The following is a 16,153-nucleotide window of genomic DNA, read 5'->3' on the forward strand; positions in this document are numbered from 1 at the left end:
CTATGATCAAATCATCATTATCACATCATCACCGTCATCATCACATCAGCATCAGCATCATCACATTATCGCTATCATCACATTATCATCATCACCATCGTCATATCATCATTATCTCCATCATCATCACTATTGTCATCATGTCATCATCCTTATCATCATTATCATTACATCATCATCGTCACATCACTATAATCATCACATCATCATCATCACCATCAGCGTCATCAGCATCATCACCATCAGCATCATCAGCATCATCAGCATCATCACCATCACATCATCATCATCATCATCACCATCACGAGCCCAAAATGATTGAAACAGTCTGTGAGAGCCACACGAATGCGCCTGCTGCAGCATATTCATTTCTTCTTTTATTTGTTGTTTCTGGTCCATTTGGTGGCTCACATTTTATCTCAAGGATGTTATGACTCACATGTAGCTAGCTTAGATGACGTACCCAGCAATGTGACAAGGGGGATTGTCAGAGGAAGGGATGATGGGACCTCAGATTTTTATAGATTAAACCATATCCCAAAATGCAGAAATGAACTCACTTTACAAAACAGAAATATTCTCCAAAGCAACCTACCAAGGAAATTTCCAAAATGGGCTACATTTTTGAGAAGATATCACTTTGACTTTTAAGCTATCTTATTTTTATACCTCCTTGGCCTTCAATTGTTGGAGGCACCTGACAAGTCAGCTTAAAGCGTTTCTTCTCCCTGGCCTTTAAGAAGCTAGCTTTGCCCAACAAATCTCCATAAAGAAATGCCATGGTGAAATCGTTCGTAAGGTGAGACTCTGAAAGCTTCCTCATTCATGTATCTTTTTTCCAAGTATATGTGTGTTTATGGAGTTTGAGCTGGCAGGTTGTAGGTATAGATGAACTTCTATCCTTACGTGTTATTATGTGAGAAAAGATTACCTGAAAATGAAGTCAAACAGAGGATAATATATGTGAGACATGGAGAGAGAATTGCTAAGTGTATTGATTGAGCAGCTGGATCAAGCTATACCTGAACTGACAACCTTGACTTTTCACTTACAAGTGCCAAGAAATTCCCTGGTTTTGTGTTTGTTTAATGGATTTCAGTTGTCAATCAAAAGAATCCTGACAAGTACACAATTCATCCATTCAAATGTTCATTCATCAAATAGTTCTCAAGAACTCTTCTGTACCAGGCATTTGTCTCCGCTTCTTGGCGCTCACAACCCAAAGAAAGAGAAAACTCCAAGCGGTCATCTGGAAGTGATTAATTCTGTATTCTTGATAATCTGGACATGTTGTGGATTGCTTGGGCAGTGGCTGTGTTCATCCTCCACAAGCTACCTGACTGCTTCAGTTTCTTGGAACCTGGTTAGGGAGAGGGCTACAAAAAAATGCTCAGATAAACACAGACAAAGTGTTTATCTTAGCAAACACAGAAAAAGTGCCACGCTTTTAAAATGTTACTTTACCCTGCCCCCACCCCAACATCAAACTTGTTTAAAAGGCATAAAATAGCATGTCTACAAATTATTCTCATGAATGGTGATATTGTTCTAAGCTTGGACAGTGAAGAAAGGAGACTATCTAGTCAGCTCAGCTTTTCAGACTTGCTCATCCCTCCTCCTTCGTTGTATCTGAAAATCCAGCCCCCCCTCCCCGCTCCCCTAGCCTTCTGCTGAGGTCTGTACGGGGAACAGTGAAGAGGTGTAAGAATCTTTTGACAAAATCTCATATTTAAACTGCTCCAGCTTATTCGTGTCTGTTGAGTACACTTGCTTTTCCTGTGTCGCTGAGCTTTCTCTCAGTGCAGTCGACAGGCCACATACTTGAAACTTCTTTTCTCTTAGCTAATCTGGCTCTGATAAAAGAAAGTGCTCCCTTCCTGATGCTTCCTTTGCATCTTCTGAGAGGTGTGACTGGTTATTTTACACACTTTGGAAAGCTCTTTTCTATCCCCAAGTGGTTAATCGCCTCCTTAACTACTGAAGGTCATTTTCTGTGTTTTGTTAGATATAGTTGGTGTATAATTCAGGCTATATTTTAAGTTTCTCCTTAAGTTTTACGTTGTCCTTTTGTGACAGAATTTTCTAACCACAGAGATGCTAGCCCATTTTGGAGAATTTATTTGAAATGTTGAGTGCTTTACTTTATTTTCTCCAGATAGCTTGCATATATTCTAACATTCCCCTTGCATTTAACTTTGTTGTGCAAATCAGTTTCTACAAAGCAGCTTTTACCTAATAGTCCAGGTGGTCTCCACTTTCTGATTCACTCTTTATACCCAATTCCAAGTTGCCATCCTCCTGCACCTTCTCAAAGGACAGCTGGAAAATCTGTCACCTTCAGCTGGTTTCTATCAGAGTCATAAGCTGACCCTGACTGTTAGAACATGATCCCTGCATGTGTAAGATGTTTTCTACTCATTCAGGTCCTTCTCTCATCCTTCCCTTTTCTGTTTCCTATGAAAGCAAGCTAGACTTCAAAAGAAGATGAGCATTTTTGCCAAAGCTACCTATTGCTGATATCTGAAGTTGAAGTTCATCTGAGAGAACTCTAACGCGCTTTTTGGCTTAAACCACTTGGGATTGGAGTGCTTTTTATTTAAAAACAAATCTACCTTTGAATATGAGCCATAAACAGTTGAAATGAAAGGTTAGGGGCTCTTTTTCCAGTTCTTTGAGAACTTTGTTCTCAGCCAAAGATATATTTGCTTGGATTTGTATTCCTTGGTGCCAAAATAAGTATCTGTAACTTGTCCAAAGTACGTGCCTCAACTGAAGGTGACTCAAAGTCTCCATAAGCTTTGTAATCAGGCGAGGCTTGTCACGAACACCACGAAATGTTTTAACATGTGCAGAAAAATATTCGGACCACCATTGTCCCTCCTTAAAGTCAGTTGAATATTTACTATAAAAATAAACACAGCAGTAGTTGGCCACCCTCTCTCAAGGAAAGCCCATAGCAACCTGGGCCTTACCTCAACCCTTCAGACACCACCACCGAAGTCCTGCCCAGCTTCTCCGGTTGAGCTGGAAGTGGCACAGTGTAGCGGTCAGCACTGCAGGACCCCGCAGATCCTCCTCCGGTCACTAGTCTCCCGCTGGGGCCACAACAGGCCATACAGAACCCTGCAGAGTGTTCCACTGGGAACCCAAGCAGCAGCCTGACAACCAGAGAAGAGCATCCATAGGGCTGAGGAAGTGGGGGCCAGGTTTAATAAGGAAGAATTGTCCAACCATTCTGTCAAGGAACACAGATGAGAACACTTGTGTAGATAAGGTGGAGTTGGATATGTGTGCTTGAAGCCGCAGGTAGACGGCCTGTGACTCTAGCTATTCTAGACCCCAGCAAGTCCCACAAAACACTAAGAGAATCAAAGTTAAGCTGATTGCCTGTTCTCCGTGCCTGTGGTTTCTGGCATCAAGGCTGGGCCCCCTGCAGCGGGAGGGGTGCCTGCCTTGTCATCATCTGCTGCTCCTTCCTCTCCATTTAAACTTTTCTCTGGCAGCCCTGAGCAGCCTGGCCCTGTCTACAAAGGTCACAGACATCTTCCTCTCCGTGTCTTTCTGCCTAGTTTTGTTTTCTTTTCTGCAGGGGCAGGAGGTGGAGGAAGAGAATGATTCTGAGATCGCAGGGAATCTGGCCACAAGTGCAGGAACAGAAGCAATAAGGGCCTTACCAAGAAAAGTCAGTTTTTACTTGCCTTCTTTGTTTTGGAAGATAACAGTTTTTCTCATGACATGACCTATTTTATGTATAACTGAACAAAGTGCAACAGACAGATCTTAAGCATACGGTTCTGTGATTTTTTTTTTTTTTTTTTTGAGATGCAGTCTCACTCTGTTGCCCAGGCTGGAGTGCAGTGGCGCAGTCTTGGCTCACTGCAGCCTCTGCCACCTGGGTTCAAGCGATTCTCCTGCCTCAGCCTCCTGAATAGCTGGGATTACAGGCACGCACCACCACACTCGCTAATTTTTGTGTTTTTAGTAGAGATGGGGTTTCACCATGTTGGTCAGGCTGGTCTCAAACTCCTGACCTCCTGATCCGATCCACCTGCCTCAGCCTCCTAAAAGTGCTGGGATTACAGGCATGAGCCACCACGCCCGGCCAGTTCTGTGAATTTTTAAAAAGGCTTTTACCAATGTAATCCAGTCCTTGATCAAGATAAAGAACATTTCCATCACCCTATTAAGTCCTTTTCTGGTCAATATGCTCCCCATGTGAAGGCAAACACTGCTCTGCTGTCCAGCCCCATAAATAAGTCAGCCTACTGTTGAATGTCACGTAAATGGAATAATGTAGTATATACTCTTTTGGGTTTACCTTCTCTTATTTCACTCACTTAGTTCATGGAGTTGCATAAATCAGTAGCTTGTTCCTTTTTAGTTCTGAGGAGCACCCCACTGTTGGACGAAGAGATAACTGTTCACCCAGTCCCCTGTTGATGGCTATTTTGGTTGATTCCTGTTTTTGTCTATTATGAATAAAGTTGCTATGAACATTCTTATTCACGTCTTCATGCAGAATCATGTTCTTATTCCCTCTGAATAAATACTAAATAATGTGATTCTTGGCAATATGGTAAGTGTATGGTTAACTTAACCAGACATTGTCAAAATATTATCCAAAATGATGATAGTATTTTACAGCCATGCCAACAAAGTCTAAAAATTATGGTTCCTCCACATCTTTGCCAACAATGGGTGTTTCCATCTTTTTTTTTTTTAACATTTATTTTAAGTTCAGAAATGCTTATGCAGGTTTGTTACATAGGTAAACTTGCACCATGGAGGTTTGTTGGGCAGATTATTTCATCACCCAGGTATTAAGCCTACTACTCATTTGTTATTTTTCCTGATCCTCTCCCTCCTCCCACCCTCCACCTTCCAATAGGCACCAATGTCTATTGTTCCCCTCTATCTGTCCATGTGTTGTCATCAACTAGTTCCCACTTGTGAGAACATGCAGCATTTGGTTTTCTGTTCCTGGTGTTAGTTTGCTAAGCATAATGGCCTCCAACTCCATCCATATTCTTGCAAAAGACATGATTTCATTCTTTTTTATGGCTGCATAGTATTCCATAGCGTATCTGTACCACATTTTCTTTATCCAGTCTATCATTGATGGACATTTAGGTTGATTCCATGTCTTTGCTATTGTGAATATCAGCCATGATAGATGGTGTGTAGTAGTATTTCATTATGGTTTAAATTTGCATTTCCTTGATGGCAAATGGTATAAGGTATTCTTTCTTGTGCCATTCATAGATCTTCTTTTCGGAAGTTTCTGTTCAAATATTCTCCCCATTTTAAATTGTGGTGTTTGTCGTTTTATTGAGTCAGCAGCTCCTCACATATTCTAGACACAACTCTTGGATTGAGAATACTTTCCTCTACCCTGTGGATTGCTTAGTTATTTGCATAATGCTGTCTTTTGAAAAACATAGTCTTTTTATTTTTATAAAGTATAATTTATTAATTTGCTTTTTGAGGTAAAGTGATTTGGGGCCTTAATTAAGAAATCTTTTCTTACCCCAGGATAGAAAGAAAAATGTTCTCCCATGTTTTCTTCAAACAACTAAAGCTATAATTTCAATTTAGTTGAATTTTCAACTAATGTCATAAATTTTAGTTTTTACATTTAGGTATGTAATGAATCTAGACTTTGTATGGTATGAGGTAGGACTGAATTTCATTTTTCTTTATATATATATATAAGTTTTCCCACTACTATTTCATGAAAAGACTTTCTTTACTCCATTGAATTCCTCAGACTCCTGTGTTCAAAATCAAACAATTATAAAAGAATGAATTTATTTCAGGACACTATTCTGTTCCAATGATTTATTTACATATTCTTGTATCAATACTAAATTATATTTAATTACTGTAGCTTTTAATATGTCTTGAAATTGGGTAATCTAAGTCTTCAAAGATTGTTTTCAAAATTGTTTTGGCTATTCTAAGTACTTTGCATTTCCAATTAAAATTTTAGAATCAGCTTGTCAATTTCCATGACAAGGAAGGCTGAGATTTTTATTGGGATTATTTTCACTCAATAGATCACATTGGGAAAATCAACATCTTAACAATGTTGAGTCTTTCAATCCAGAAACATCTCTCCATTTATTGTGTCTTCAACTTCTTTCAGCAATATTTTGTAGTTTTACTATAGAGGACTTGCGAACACTTGTTATATTTATTCTTAAGTATTTTATATTTCTGGATATTATAAATTGTATTATTCTTTAATTTTATTGTATAAATTTTAATTTCTAGGATATAGAAATAACAGTGAATTATTATGTACAGGCCTTGTATCCCATGACCTTGATTTTTTTTTTTTTTTTCTGAGATGAAGTCTCACTCTGTCGCCCAGGCTGGAGTGCAATGGCACAATCTTGGCTCAATGCAACCTCTGCCTCCTGGGTTCAGGCAATTCTGCCTCAGCCTCCTGAGTAGCTAGGATTAGAGGCATGCACCATCACACCCAGCTAATTTTTGTATTTTTAGTAGAGGTGGGATTTCACCATGTTGGCCAGGCTGGTCTCAAACTCCTGACCTTGTGATCTGCCCGCCTCGGCCTCCCAAATTGCTGGGATTAGAGGCATGAGCCACTGCTCCCGGCCGCCATGACCTTGCTTTTAATATTGTTTGTTGTCTGTTTTGGGTATCAACATTAATGATGGCTTCATAAGTTGGGCTGTTTGCTCCTCCTCTGTATTTTGACAGCTTTGCTTTAAAAATAATATTATTTCTTTCTTACATATTTGACATAATTCATGAGTAAAGCCACCTAGACCTTAAGTTTTCTTTGTGGAAAATCTTTGAATGTATTCAATTGACATGAGCCCATACATATTTTGATTCTTTCTCATCTCAGTTTTGCCTTTCAAGGACCATTTTATCTAAATTGTCTATTTTATTGGCAAAGTTATTCATAATATTTCATTATTAACCATTTTGTATCTGTACAGTTGTAGTAATTTCCTCTTTTTTTGGCTGATATTGGTAATGTGCATTTTTTATTTCATTAATCTTACTAGGACTTGATTGATTTTATTACTTTTAAGGAAACAACTTGTTACCTCATTTTTTCTATTGTTTTTCTATTTTATTTATGTCTGATTATTATTTATGTCTTCTTCCTACCTATTTTGGTATTAATTTGTTTTTTTACATACTACTTAGGTGATAATTTAGATCAAGGGGTGGCAAACTCTTTTTATAAAAAAGGCCAGATTATAAAATATTTGAGATTTTGTGGACAATACAGTCTCTGTTAGAGCTACTCAAATTATCATTCAGTTCAAAATGTTCCTAATTATTGTGATTTCTTTCTTAACCATGAGTTCTATAGAATTATGTTGCTTAATTTCTAATATTCAGAGATTTTTCAAGATAATATTTTTCCAGTTGATTTCTAATTTAATTTTGTTGTGATCAGAGTACATATACTGTAGGAATTCAATCTTTTAAAGTTTATTAAGAGTAGTTTCATGGCCCAACATAGGTTCTATCTTGGTGAATGTTCTAAGGGTATTTGAAAAATATGTTCAGTTATTGAATGTAGTGTTTTATGTATTTAAATTGATTGACATTATAGTTCCAATTAACTATATCTTTTTTGTTTTTATACTTGTATCAGTTCTGAAAGAAGAGTATTGAAATCTTCCACCATAGAGATAGATTTTTCTAAATTTTCATTTAGTTCCGTTATTTTTTGCTTATTATTTTGAGGCTCTACTTTTAGGTGCACTGCCATTTAGGATTTTCATGTCTTCTTGATAAATTGACTGCAGTGTTATTGTTGTTGTGATGATGCTGAAGATGATGTAATTCATCTTTGATCATATTCTATTTTAGTATGCTTTATCTGATACTCAACCTAGCCACTCTGGCTCTTTTGTGATTTGTTTTGCATATACCTTTACCTACATTTTTACTTTTAACCTCTTTATATATAAAGTGCGTCTCTTGTAGGTTACATATGATTGGGTCTTCCTTTTGGTCCAGTCTGACAGTACTGATATGTTGAATTTGAGTCTACCATCTTGTTTTTTCTTTCTACTTGTCATCTGTTCTTTTTCACTTTTTTATTCCTTCCTGAATACCTTTATAGCAAGTATAACTTGACACTGCAATTTATCTCCTCTACTGCCTTATTAGCTATATCTCTGCACTTTTAGTCTTTTCCCAGATGATTTATCACTTTCTACCATGAATTAATATTGATCACTTCATGTATAATGTAAAACCTTAGCAATGTACCTCAATTTAATCCTTCTTGTGCTTTGTGTTATTGATTTAATTTACTTTACACATGTGTGTATGTATATATGAATAAAAATATATATATACACACATATATACACATATATGTGTGTGTGTGTCTGCCTGTGTGTGTGTGTATCCATGAAAGGGGCCTAATAGTAAGCTTGAATTGACAGAAGAATCAGTGAACAAGAAAGATTGATAGAGATTATGCATCCAAATAATATAAAGAACATGGAGGAAAAAAAGAACAAACAAAAATGAACAAGTCCCTGAGAATTGTGGGAAACCATTCAATACACCAATATATGGAAAAGGGGGGTACAAAAAGGAGGGAAAAGACATAAAGAAACAGAATAAATTTTTTTAGTTAATGGCTAAAAATGTCCTAAACTTGATGAAAAACATTATCTATTCATCCAAGAAGCTCAATACAGTCCAAATTGAGTAAATTCAAAGAGATATACATTAAGACATAACAATAACAATGTTGGAAGACAAAGAGAAAATCCTGAAAGTAGAAAAAGAAAAACAACTCATCACACACAAGGAAATCATAACAAGATTAATAGTTGCCTTTGCATCAGAAACAATGGAGGCCAGAAGGCAGTGGAGTAACATATTCAAAATGATGGAAGATCAAAACTATCAACCAAAAGTCCTATAGCTGGAAAAATTATTTTTCAAAAAGGAAAACTAAAGATACTCCCAGATAAACTAACACTGAGAGAATTTGTTGCTAGTAGACTTTCCTTATAAGAAATACTGAAAGAAGTTCTTCAGGTTGAAAGTAAGTGACCCTAGACAGTAATTCAAATACACACACACACACACACAAATGGCACTGGCAAAGACAGTAATGTAATTATAAAACATTGTAGAGATACTAGTGTCATTTGTGTGTGTGTGTGTGTGTGTGTGTGTGTGTGTGTGTGTGTGTGCATTTGAATTATTGTCTAGGATGAGTTCATATCCTTTGCAGGGACATGGATGAAGCTGGAAACCATCATTCTCAGGAAACTATCACAAGATCAGAAAACCAAACACCACATGTTCTCACTCATAAGTGGGAGTTGAACAATGAGAACGCATGGACACAGGGAGGGGAACATCACACACTGGGGCATGTCGGGAGGTTGGAGGCTAGAGGACGGATAACATTAGGAGAAATACCTAATGTAGCTGATGGGTTGATGGGTGCAGCAAACCACCATGGCACGTGTATACCTATGTAACAAAACAGCACATTCTGCATATGTAACCCAGAACTTAAAGTATAATTTTAAAAACCATACTATCAGTGCATATCCCTTCTATCTTAACTGATTTTAAAAAGCAATTGTATAACACAACATAAATATATTTGAATTGTTGGACCTATAATGTATTTAAATGCAATATACTTGAGAAAGACAGCATAAATAAAATGACAAGGAGCAAAGCTGTGTGTGCATAATGAAATAACATCGCATATTTACTCAAGTCCACCAGAACAAATAAAGAGAACCAGAATGACAAATAAGAGGCTTAATATAACAAACTCTATAAATATATACTTTATCTCCTCTCTGCTCTCAGCTTCTTTAATAGACATAAATGATATATTTAAAGTAATAATTATAACTATAAATAAGTGAATTTGTAACATATATGGTGTACCTTGTATAACAATAATACCACAGGAAACGGGAGTTGATATAGAGCTATATAGGAACAATGCTTCTATGTCTCCCTGGAATTAAGTTAGTACAAAACTGAAGTTAAGACATAGATGGCAAGCTCAAGCACAACCACTCAAAAATAACTCAACAAATAGTGAAAAATCTATCAGTTGAATTAAAATATTACATTGGAAAATGTTTCTTAATGCAAAAAAGTACAATAGAAATACAGGAATAAAAATGTCATGAGATATTTTAAAAACACAATGTAAAATGGCAGAAATAAATCCAGCTACATCAATCATAACATTAAATGTGGATGGATTAAACATTCCAATAAAAATCAGAGATTGTAAACTGTATTTTTTAAAAGATTCAACTATGTGCTATCTATACATTTTAGACCCAGAGATACAAATAAATTGAAAGTAAAAGAATGGAGAAAGATACGTCATGCAAACAGCAACTACAAAGAAGCTGAAGTGGTTGTACTAACATCAGACAAAATCAACTTTCAATCTTTAAAAATGTTATTAGAGCTAAAGATATAAAAGTGCTAAAATAATAAAAAGGTCACACCATCACAAAGATATAACAATAATGACTATATATGCATACCTAATAACAGAGCCCCAAAATATATAAAGCAAAATTGGACAGAATCAGAGAGATAATTCAACAATACTAGCTGAAGATATCTATTATATCTATCACTGTAAAACTGCTAGCTAGAAGGAGTAAGAGGTGCTGACTTCCCAGCATTCCGTCTTTCCACCAAAGAACAGCACTGAGCAAGGGTCAGCTGGATACAATGCAGAAGAAGAAATTACCTTACTGCCAAGGAGCCCTGAACAAAAGGCTCCTGCCTCTTTATGAAACTGAGCTGTGGAAAGGCAGAAAACAAAGTACTGAGTCTAAACCATTAAATAGAGACTTGCCATATGACCCAGCAATACTACTCCTAGATATATACCCAAGAGAAGCGAAAACATATGTCCACACAAGAATATGTATATGAATATTTGTTGCAAACAACTCGTGCCCAGTAAGTGACGGGTAGAGAAATAAAATATGGGGTATCCATGTAATGGAAGATTTCTTTGCCCTAAAAAGGAATAAAGTACTGATATATGCTATAAGTTGGATCAACTTTGAAATCAGTATGCTAAGTGAAAGAAATTTGGCACAAAATACACGTATTTTATGATTTTATTCATATGAGATGTTCGGAGAAAAAGCAAATCTACAGATACAGAAAACAAATTTGTGGCTTTCTAGACCTAGTGGGTTGAGGAAAATGGACTGACTGCTATTAAGTACAGGGTTTCTTTTAGGCAAAATGAACATATTCTAAAATTGACTGTGGTAAAGGTATGAATATACTAAAAGCTACCGAACTCTATACTTTAAATTGTGTTGTATGCGAAGTATATCTCAATATGCCTGTTAGCAAATGAAAGGTGAACTCAATCTCCTACACATACATGTGTGGGTGTGGGTGCAGGACGTACGTGGGAAATCTCTGAACCTCCAGCTCAATTTTGCTATAAATCAAAAAGTGCTCTAAAAAATAAGGTCTAATTAGAAAAACAAGTAAACTCAAGCAAAAGTAGCTGATTTTGATTTTCTAGTGTGAATATCTCATTAGTGTTTGGGCTGATACGAGACAGATTATTTCTTGTAAAAAATGTATTTTTATAAAAGCATTTAGCTTATTTACCTTGCTTAGCCTCAAAAGGGCTCACAGTTTCTCAAACTGAGCAGGTACCTGCCTTCCTGCCCCACTCGTCACTCTTGGATGGGTTTTGTGGTTTGTGTTGAATCCCAAAGCTTTACGGATTCCAGGTACGTATTTAAGCGCAGCAAATAATCCATAGGATCAAACAGTTGTTCTAAAATCACTCAATATCCACCTCCTCCCCATTCTCCCATCCTCTCTCTCCATGGGTACTTTCACTTCCTAAAAACACTGCTGAAACTAAAAATAAAGTAGAATTTGAATTTTTAGCAATATTGACAGAACACTCTACAGGAGCATTCCTCAAAGTGTGCAATGCAGTCCATGAGGATTTAAATAGGTTTAGACGAAAATAAGCAAATAACAAATCTAATTAATAAATAATTAATTTAAATAGGGAAAATGAAAAAGAAAAGAAAAGTGGGTAATGTATAGAAAATTCAGAGTTAAGGAATGCTTAAAATGTTTTTTTTCACAGCCATATTTCTAAGTCTTAAATATGGCCTGAAAATCTTCACGGGAGAAGATTAAAAAGCATTCCCAAAAACAGAATGTGTTCACAGAATTATATTTTTTAGTGATTTGTTTCTTTTTTTTTTTTCATCATCTAATCTGGCCAAGCTTAATTATAACGCTCTTGGAGAAATATCATGCTAAAGAGTTCACTACAGTATGACCCAAACATATTTTACTTCAAATCTGCCTACTCAGCTCATGTGCTCCATCAACACCTTTAAACTCTTGTTTCCCCCCATTTAAGAACTGAACAGAATTCAAGACATGTTCCCAGGCACCTATCTCCTAGATGACCATAAACTCTTTGGAGTAAGAAACACCTTAGCACCTCAGACCCAAATCTAGAGCCCTGTACATGGCTGATATGCTGTAGGTTTGTTTTTCAAATATAACTCAGGTCACATCTCCTTCCTGCTGGTGGCCAGCTCACACCCTTCCCACAGGAATCACGATACAAAAAGTCGGAGCTCCACAGTGAGGTTCCCTGACTCAGCCAGACTCTAATGAGCTCCTGTCCCTTACATTTCAAGAACATGGAACTCCATACCTCCGTGTGTGCTGCTTCCTTAGCCTGGAATATGATTTTGACTTTAATCTGACCATAAAGAGTTTATACCCAATCACTACTGCCAGAATTCTCTCTTCCTCAAAGTATCAGCTCACTGCAGTCATGGGTTTTCATTGCCTCTTTGCCAGATCCATAAACCTGGTAACGAGGATTTTTACCTCTTATTGTCACATTAATCAAATTAGTGGTTATTTTGGATCATTATTTCCCATTTCATATGGAAGTGTTCCTCTCAACATGAAAAACAAGCTGTTTTCCCATTTTGCCCTATAATTTTATGTTAAGTAAAGCATATTGGTAGTTTTAAAATCTAGAACATTGAAGACTGGGGTAATGTGAGGTTTTTAAAAAGTATTTCACTTCTCATATTCATATTTCAACCACATACTCATTGTTATAAATAGATAAAATAAAGTGAACAGCGCCCTTGGTTCCATAATTTACCAATAGGTCTCCTATTTCCTGTGCCTTCTCCGAACACACTTCTCATCACCAGGATGAAAACATCAGGTGATTCCTGGAACCAGGGCCATCTCTCAGGGCTGCTGCAGACCCCACATATGCTCTTCCATCTGAAGGTTCCACTACCAGGCATATCTAACATTTATCGTAAAACCACATGTAAATATGAAATGCATTTATTTGGTAAAGTTATTGTTTTGCCTATGAAATTATCTGGTTTTAAATACTCTTTATCATTTTCAACAGGCTACAATTTATTGGTATTCACTGTAAGCATTTGAAAATTCTTGGAAAGTTAGGAAGTCCCACCATGGATTGTTTTCAAACGTCATGAAAATTTCATGGGTTCTAAACTTAGCAGTGATGAAGTTGGCATAATATTAAGCCTTGCAGGCATTTAAACATAATCTGCAGTCATTTTAGGTTTGGTAGTTTCCCCTTTGCATTTGAGAGTCTGGATATGAGTTGGAACTGCCACAGGGCTGACAGAGGTCTCCAAACATCATAACTCGATTTCAGATCACGTAAGGAAAGACGGGAAGTTTAGAGGCTCCTTGAGAAGAAGAGAAAGGTTAGGACCAAGGAGCTTTTTTTTTTTTTATACTTTAAGTTTTAGGGTACATGTGCACAACATGCAGGTTTGTTACATATATATACATGTGCCATGTTGATGTGCTGCACCCATCAACTCCTTTGTAGGGACAAAGAGCTCTTTAGTTTATAGATCCTCCAGGTACAGCAGCTTCAGACTTGCAGCAGTTATTTAATCATGCTCCCTAGATGAGCTTTAAGGGCTAACATTTTCTAATTAAATAGGAAGGAATCCTCCCAACCCAAGGACAGATACGACTCATATAGAGTGACAATGATGAACAATAATATGCTCCCTGAATTGGCTCTTGGTTAACATCGCTTTCCCGATTTTTCCTCCTTCATCTCTGATCACCTTCTCAATGCACACACAAAGGGACACTAGTCATCCAGTTAACAGACACCATAACGTATAAAAATCCAAACATACGTTCTTTTTTTTTCCTCACTCTGTCCCCCAGGCTGGAGTGCAATGGTGTGATCTCGGCTCACTGCAACCTTCGCCTACCGGGTTCCAGTGGTTCTCCTGCCTCAGCCTCCTGAGTAGCTGGGACTACAGGTGTGCGCCACCACACCTGGCTAATTTCTGTGTTTTTAGTACAGACAGGATTTCACTAAACATGTTGGCCAGGCTGGTGTCGAACTGACCTCAAGTCATCTTCCCGGCCTCGGCCTCCCAAAATGCTGGGACTACAGGCATGAGCCACCGCACCCGGCCCAAATATGCTTTCTTATTCCTGCTGAAAAGGGCACTGGAAGGCTCCTAGGTCATAGAATGTCTTTGAGATTTTGTGAAATAAAGTAAAAAACAATGAAATTAGAAATATAAGCTCCCCCCTGCTTTGTATGGAAAAAAACTATCAATAGTAGGTAATATCAATGTCAGTATTGTCATTAATCTTGCAGGTTTAAAACAAGAATACCTGAATATACAGTGTACAAGTTCATGCTAACAATTTTTAGGACAAGTATTATTTAAATATTTAGAATACTAAAAGATCAATTTTCAACAGCATTGACCCATAATAATCTGTAGCACCAAGCAAGGTTCTCCATTATGTGTAGCTCAAGCCAAGTTTGTGTCCAATCCACCACGGAAACTCACCTGTAGATTAACCGTGCTCCAAAGTGGCGTCAGAGGTCTTGGAGATGCTGCCTTCTTGAGTTCTGTTTTGCATCTTTGTTTAAAGGAAGTGTCAAGGCATCGAAGAAATGGTTGTATCTCAGCCATGTTCTGTTTATAAAGTTATTGCCCTTTGCACGAAGGGAAGGGATTTCTGTAAACAACTCTTTATGTCTAGAGTAGTGCTGACCACGCTATTGGTTAAGAAACTGCCACAGACCCATGTAACTATCACAGGGAGCATGGGTGTTGGCTTAAGACTGCCACGGTTATCTAAGAAAGCCAACGTGACACTATCATGGGTGGGTATTTGCATTTCTAAAGCTGAATTCCATGAGATTTTAGTTAGCAATGGCAGACGTTAGTTCAGGCAACATAGCTATTAAAGCCAATTGTCTGGAGAGGGTAGAGGTATGGCATGGTAGAGGTCCTTTTCCTGGTTAATATTTGCAGAGCAGTGGAGACTCAACACATTGAAATATTTTAGTTGTTATGAAGTTAAATGTAACACATCCCAAGACTATGAACATGAACTGGAATTTTTGGTGCCTGAATGAGCTTTCCTGCCACTCAGACCTCATAAATACTTTCCTGCCACTTCAAACTTCTCCCTACAGGCAGAGACATATCTGAATAAAGCTTTTTCTCTCATTAAAACTCAACTTTGTCAGCTTTAAAGAAAAATTGACTTTTCTTCCCCTTTTCCAAGAATTGAGTTCGCATGCCTTAGCTATAGACATTCATGAGGCACCACTGTCTTCTTTCTGGATGGTCCCTTCCTAATGTAGACTAGGGCCCAACATGATGTTTTGCCAAAGTATTTTCTTTGGGGCTCGAGAGCCAGCCCATTTCTCTGGGAATCTTGCCCTTATGCTTAAATAAGCCGTTGTTTTCCTTTATTCTCAAGGTCTCAGCCCATAACTGCCATCAAGAACCTGAAGACATAGCTTCCTTTATGGCAGACTTAAGGACATCTAAATATGTACCTCTCAACACCTATTTGAAGAAAAGATTATTTCCTGGAACCTACCAATTAATTGTTTTACTATAACAAGGAATCATCCAACATGTTTTATTTCTTCGTTTTCAAAATGTTTGGAAGTGCCTTTACAGAGACATTAAATATACGGTGGAACATACACAACAGATCATACTGAAACCATAGGTAATATAATGAGATAGATACATTATACAAAAAGGTATATAGAAGCACAATGTCATAACAG

Source organism: Hylobates moloch, unplaced genomic scaffold, assembly GCF_009828535.3.
Source record: "Hylobates moloch isolate HMO894 unplaced genomic scaffold, HMol_V3 SCAFFOLD_12, whole genome shotgun sequence".
In the NCBI taxonomy this organism is placed as follows: Eukaryota; Metazoa; Chordata; class Mammalia; order Primates; family Hylobatidae; genus Hylobates; species Hylobates moloch.